Source organism: Canis lupus, chromosome 4 (genome assembly GCF_048164855.1).
Source record: "Canis lupus baileyi chromosome 4, mCanLup2.hap1, whole genome shotgun sequence".
Lineage (NCBI taxonomy): Eukaryota > Metazoa > Chordata > Mammalia > Carnivora > Canidae > Canis > Canis lupus.
In genome coordinates this window covers 20,934,795-20,940,979 of record NC_132841.1, presented here as the reverse complement: position 1 = coordinate 20,940,979, position 6,185 = coordinate 20,934,795, and the positions used below count along the sequence as shown (strand labels likewise).

The 6,185-nt window shown below is 43.5% G+C and overlaps 1 protein-coding gene and 1 long non-coding RNA gene across 8 annotated transcripts in view; one reads left to right on the top strand and one right to left on the bottom strand.

Annotated features, from left to right (window-relative positions):
• The window catches only part of VPS26A (VPS26 retromer complex component A), a 186,427-nt gene that overhangs the window by 66,240 nt on the left and 114,002 nt on the right, over window positions 1-6,185 (bottom strand). The gene's annotated exons all lie outside the window — the stretch shown is intronic.
• Window positions 1-6,185, top strand: part of LOC140631947 (uncharacterized) — a 142,051-nt gene that overhangs the window by 34,831 nt on the left and 101,035 nt on the right. The window lies entirely within an intron of this gene.

Sequence of the window (6,185 nt, the reverse complement as noted above, 5' to 3'; positions counted from 1 at the left end):
TTCTCTGCTCTTTCACACAAAGTATTTCTTATCAATTTGATTCCTTTTATACTTTTCATCTTTTCTCTTGATAGAATTGCCCAACTTGATCTTGGGGTCCTCTGGCCGGGAAGAAGCCAAGGAATCAGAAACAAGATGTGTGTGTGGGGGGGTCCTCTCAGTGGGCTGCTGGAGCTAAGAAAACACACTGGCCTCTGCCTCCTTCTCCAGGTCCTGGGGATCATACCTACACTTCTGGAGGCCAGAGGAAGCCCGGGTATAGACAATACACACGGGAGTTTATCTTGCGTTCTGGCCCCGGGGGTGCACACTGTTTCCTTCTATTCAAGGCTCTCCCCCTGGATGTGCCTCTCCCTACAGGCCCCCTTGCCAGGCACACACTCGCCCTCCAGACCTCTGGCGGGAGGGAGGAGTTTCCCTTCTCTTGTCTTCAGCTTCCTGCTGATTCCTTTACCATTTCCTGCCAAGGACAGGCCTCGGAACCTAATCGCTGGGTGGCTGTGGTGAAGTCCATGAGGGTCCTCAGAACCAGCTAGAAGGGTGTCGGGGGCTCCTCTTCAGTTGGAACCAGCCCCCAAATTCACAAACCCAGTGAACTCCCCACTGTGGAGAGTGGTTTCAGCTTGAAGTAACAGCCTTCATCGTCGGTCCCTTTTAACCCTATCTCCCAATTTAAAACCCTGGCAGCAGAACACTAATCCCCTTCCGTAAACCCTGCAAAGCCTCAGAACTGGTAGAGCTCGAGCTTCACCGTGGTCATTTGGGCGGCCTTTTATATTTCCGTCCTTCATTTTTTTTCTTTTATGGGCCTTGGTAATTCTTAGAAAATGGCTCAGGGGCGCCTGGGTGGCTCAGTGGTTGAGCGTCTGCCTTTGGCTCAGGTGGTGATGCTGGGGTCCTGGGATGGAGCCCCACATCAAGCTGCCCTCGGGGAGCCTGCTTCTCCCTCTGCCTATGTCTCTGCCTCTCTCATGAATAAATAAATAAAACCTCTTAAGAAAAAGAAAACGGCACAGTCTTCTCAAACATTTCTCTTCTCCCACTGACACTGACAACCGGCTGTTTCTTTTCCAAGGTAGCCATCCTTCACTTGCATGTCCGTAGTCCCTGCTTCAAGCTGTAGAGGAGCGAGACAAACTAGTGGTGGCCAGAAGTCCTGGGGCCCAGCTTGCCTCCCTTACTTAGCAACTGAGAGATGGTGGCCACCCCCTTGGTGCTGTCCTTCTAGTACTGACAGTGGTGAGGAAGCCAACGAGAGGGGCCCAGGAAAGCTCGTGCACACACTGTGAGGGATGCGTGGGCGGTGCTCCTCTGCGCTGGATACCTACCATCTTCTTGCCGCAAATTTCCTCCATTAACCAAAAACGATCATCTGTCTCTAAACCATACCCTCTACAGTAAGCCTCTTCTCCATAATTTTAAAAGACAAATTCTTCTCCAGACTTAATCCTTCATTTACCAGGCAATCTTTTTTTTTAATATTTTATTTTATTTATGACATACAGGCAGAGACATAGGCAGAGGGAGAAGCAGGAGAGTCTGATGCGGGACTCAATTCCAGGACCCCAGGATCACCACTGAAGCCAAAGGCAGATGCTCAACCACTGAGCCACCTGGTGCCCCCACCAGGCAACCTTAAATATACCTACTTTACTTCACTCTCAATTGATTTGCCTGTAAATTGAGCATCCTTATTCCTTGAGCACCAAAAAAAAACAATCAGAGGGAAACTGAGGAAAACAAACCATGAGAGACTCCTAACTCTGGGAAATAAAGGGTTGCAGAAGGGGAAGAGGGTCGAAGGATGGGGTAACTGGGTGACCCGCACTTTAGAGGGCACTTGATAGCATGTGCACTGGGTGTTACACTATATGTCAGCAATTTGAATTTAAATAAAATTTTTTAAAGATTTTATTTATTCATGAGAGACACAGTGAGAGAGGCAGAGATACAGGCAGAAGGAGAAGCAGGCTCCCAGCAGGGAGCGCAATGCAGGACTTGATCCCGGGACTCCAGGATCACACCCTGAGCTAAAGGCAGATAGATGCTCATCCACTGAGCCACCCAGGCGCCCCTAAATAAACTATTTTTAAAGATAAAAATAAAAAAATAATTAAAAAGCAATCAATGTGCCTGCCTCCTCCCCTCTTCATGCAAACATGGCTTTTCACTAATTATTAGTTTCAGGGTAGTCTTTTTATTTTTTAAGAAAGATGTTATTTATTTATTTATTTATTTATTTATTTATTTATTTATTTAAGATAGAGCACAAGGGAAGGGGGTGCGCAGAGAGCAAAGGGAGAAGCAGGCTCTCTGCTGACCAGGGAGCTCGGTCCCAGGACCCTGGGACCATGACCTGAGTCAAAAGGAGACACTCAATTTACTGAACCACCCAGACGCCCCAAAGGTGGTCTTTTTAAAAAGCAGATCGTTTTAGAGCACTTGAAACGTCCTTGCATCACAACTCAGCAGAACACTTAAGATGAATTGAGGTTGTCAGAGGAGATACTGAGGGCAGCACAAAACAACTCTGAGGGACGGCTCCAAGACTCATTTCTTTTTTAAAGCTCCAAGTTAAAGGTTCTGCACTCAGCAGCTGCTAAGACTTCCTTAGATCTTCCTTAGGAGATCTTGACTCTGAACTGGGCACTGTGCCAAAAAAAAAAAAAAAAAACTCAAGAGCAAATAGACCCCATACCAAATCTGTCTCTAGAGTCTTAAAAAATGACCCTTGCATGAATATTTGATTTCTAGGATGGGAGGAGACCTTAGAAACCACCTCCTTCACCCAATCAGGTGGAGACAGTGCATGTCCAGAAAGGTACACGACTTGCTTGCTGCTGGTCATACAGCTGGTGATTGGCAAAAGCAGGTCTAGAACTCAGGGTTCCTGATTCACAGTCAGTGACAGATGAAGGTGAAGATTTGTAAGTCATCAGAGGTCTTCCTTTTAATCTTTTTCTTTTTTTAGAGGTACATACTGAGGTACTGTTTGGAATGAGAAAATGATTATGATTTGCTTCTAAATAATCCACTTTCAGGAGGGGGATGAAAGAGGGATAGCAGTAGATTGCTGAAGCTGAGCAATGAGAAAAATCAAGGTTCATTACACTAGTATCCCTACCTTAATATATTTTTTAGAATTTTCATAACAAAGTGCTTTTTAAAGAAAAAAATGAAATTTATAAAAAATATCTTTATCTTATTCAGAGTTCATATAAGAAAACATCACCTTGGAGGGAAAAAAAATTTTTTTTTTTTTAAAGATTTATTTACTTGAGAGAGAGAGAGTCGAGCAGCGGGGAGGGCAGAGGGGGAGAGAGAGAAGCAGACTTCCTGCTGAGCAGGGAGCCTGGATGCAGGACTCCATCCTGGAATCCTGGGAACATGACCTGAGCCAAAGGCTAATGCTTAAACAACTGAGCCACCCAAGTGCCCCCCCCCCCGAATTTTTTTTTTTTAATTTTATTTACTTATTCATGAGAGACACAGAGAGAGAGGCAGAGACACAGGCAGAGGGAGAAGCAGGTTCCATGCAGGGAGCCCAATGTGAGACTCAACTCAATCCGGGGCCTCCAGGATGAGGCCCTGGGCTGAAGGCAGAGCTAAACCGCTGAGCCATCAGGGCTGCCCCCCAGAATTTTTCTTTAAAAAATGACCTCTTTAGTCATGGATACCAGGCACCTTTGAGTTTCCCATTCTTTCAGTTCTGCTCTCATTCCATCTCCACCCCTTTAGCGGATGGGGAGTCTGTGGCCAAAACAGTCTTGGTCCCAAAGGAGTGGTGACTATTGTATTCTTAATCCCTTTATAGAGTATCAGTGGATGGGTCCCTGGAGAGTGGTGCTCTGAGAGAGGGCACAGGCTCCCAGGCATCCCCCATTGGGCTCCTTCCCTAGCTCTTCCCTTCTTATCACTAAAGCCACACAACTAGAACAGGGTCCCTCCTTGTTGAAGATCTCCATTGTCCTAAACAAGAAGCTTGCCCAGGTGTTGTTATCTAAAAGTTTAATAACTTCAGGGTTTTCATCTTGGACTAGAAAGAGGGGAGGGGCAGAGCTCCCCCATCATAGTTTGGGTCTATAATTTGACAAGAAAAACAAGGGGCAGCGGGTATATAGGCAATCTCTGTACCTTCTGCTCAATTTTTCTGTGAACCTAAAAATGCTCTAAAAAATAAATTATATTTTAAAAAGGCATAAAAGAACTTCTCAGTTGCTACCTGAGTCTAGTAGAAGACATTCCAGCTCCAAAAATTGTAGGGCTTTAGAGAACCAAAATTTGCAATGAAAGAGCCATGTGAAAAATACTATTAATATAATAGCTGGGGATGGGGGAATGTGTTCCTTCTTTTGGAAATATTTTCACAGAGTCAAAAATATTGGAAACAAATCTTTTAGAGAAAATTTCAAACATAAAGAAAGAGGAGTATGCATGTGGGTTAGAGGGAACCAACCAGGCCCTGGATGGTTCAAGGAATGACCAAGAAAGACGGTCCTGGGCTCTGGGGTGTCTTAGTTGGTTAAGCGTCTGCCTTTGGCTCAGGTCATAATCCTGGGGTCTTGGGATCGAGCCTCAAGTCGGGATCCCTGCTCATTTGGAAGCCTGCTTCTCCCTCTCCTCTCCCTCTGCTTATTGTTACCCCTGCTTATTTCTCTCTCTCCCTCTCTCCCTCTCTCTGTCAAATAAGTACAAATTTTTTTTAAAAAGAAAGAAAGGAGGTCCTTATTTGACTTCTTTTCCCCAAGACATGCTATCTATCAACACTATTTATCTTTAGGAAATTATATTTTCTAATTAAAAATCAATAAATGCTCATTATGGAAAAGCAGGCAATTGGGGAGGAGCAATGGGGGGAGGGATGCAAAAGAAATGACAAATTCCTCATCACCTTCCATTCAGAGATTACCACTGTCATGATCTGCCTTTGGTAATTCAAAGGGGCACACACCACTCACTTGAACACTGGGTTCCCTCTCATCCCCCCTTATGGCCAGTATATTATATCCTACTCTATGGCACCTAGCCCCATGTGTTCCCAAAACCTAGTTGTCAATTCTAGCAAATCCCATAACCCACCCATCAATTCACCACCTCAAGGCTCTGAGCTTCCTCTGCAGAGAAACAAGCTATCCAAGTTCCCAAACCCAGTGACAATATTTCCTATGCTTCACAGCCCAACCTCATTCCTACTCCCCCAAACACACACACTGAAGTTCCATTTACATACCTGTGATTATGTTTAACGTTATTGGTCACTAAGGAAGAGGGAAGTTCTTCTCCCTTAATTTGTAACCACAGAATATTAACCAGATATTCAACGGCTTTTTGATGTCAATCCTCTGAGGCTGACCGCATTTACCAATTAAGTTACAGCACTTTAGTTCTTATTTTTAGCCAAACTCCATGCACCACCCCCCATCTGCTTTTTTTTGGTTTTGGTCATTAACATGAAAAATGAACAGAATCACTTAATAAAGTTCTGTTTAGAAATTTCACGGCTTGGTGAGGTTATTTATTACATTGATGTGGTAAAAATTTTTCTTATGGTCAATCTTAACTTTTCACCCCCTCCTAAAGAATGAAGGGATACTGCTCACCCTCCACCCAAACAGATAGAATCTGCTGGAATCAGCTGTTTTTCTGACATCAGTGATATGTCATTTGATGACCTATATTTGATTATATCCTTAAATGGACTAAACATCTAGACCAGTTTAACATGTTTCTGTACATCACCCATGGCACTGAATGAATGAGTGTAGGAATTCATTCCGTATTGAATAATTCTTATTTTTTGCATGTGCTAGTTTTGTCTTCTCATCTAGATACTCCAGGGATATAGTTTCAGTTTTGGCTGTATAGAATATAATGGGGCTCAAATAACTGTTGATGACCAAAAAGTTAGTAGTGGTATTTCCTAGACAGTCGGATAATAAATGTTTTTTCTTCATCCTTCTCAGAGTATGCCAAATTTGGTAGACTAAAATTGTATATCCTGTTAGTAATCAAGGAAAAAACACTCAATAAAAATATTTTGATTGTTGACATAAATTTAACTTTAAAAATTACTAATGGAGAGCATTCTTCGGATAATTTCCTAGGGACACAATAAGACCAAAGAAGTTGAATCAAAGATTAGCATTCAAGAACTGCCTGATAAAAGCAATTCTCCTCTAGGCAAT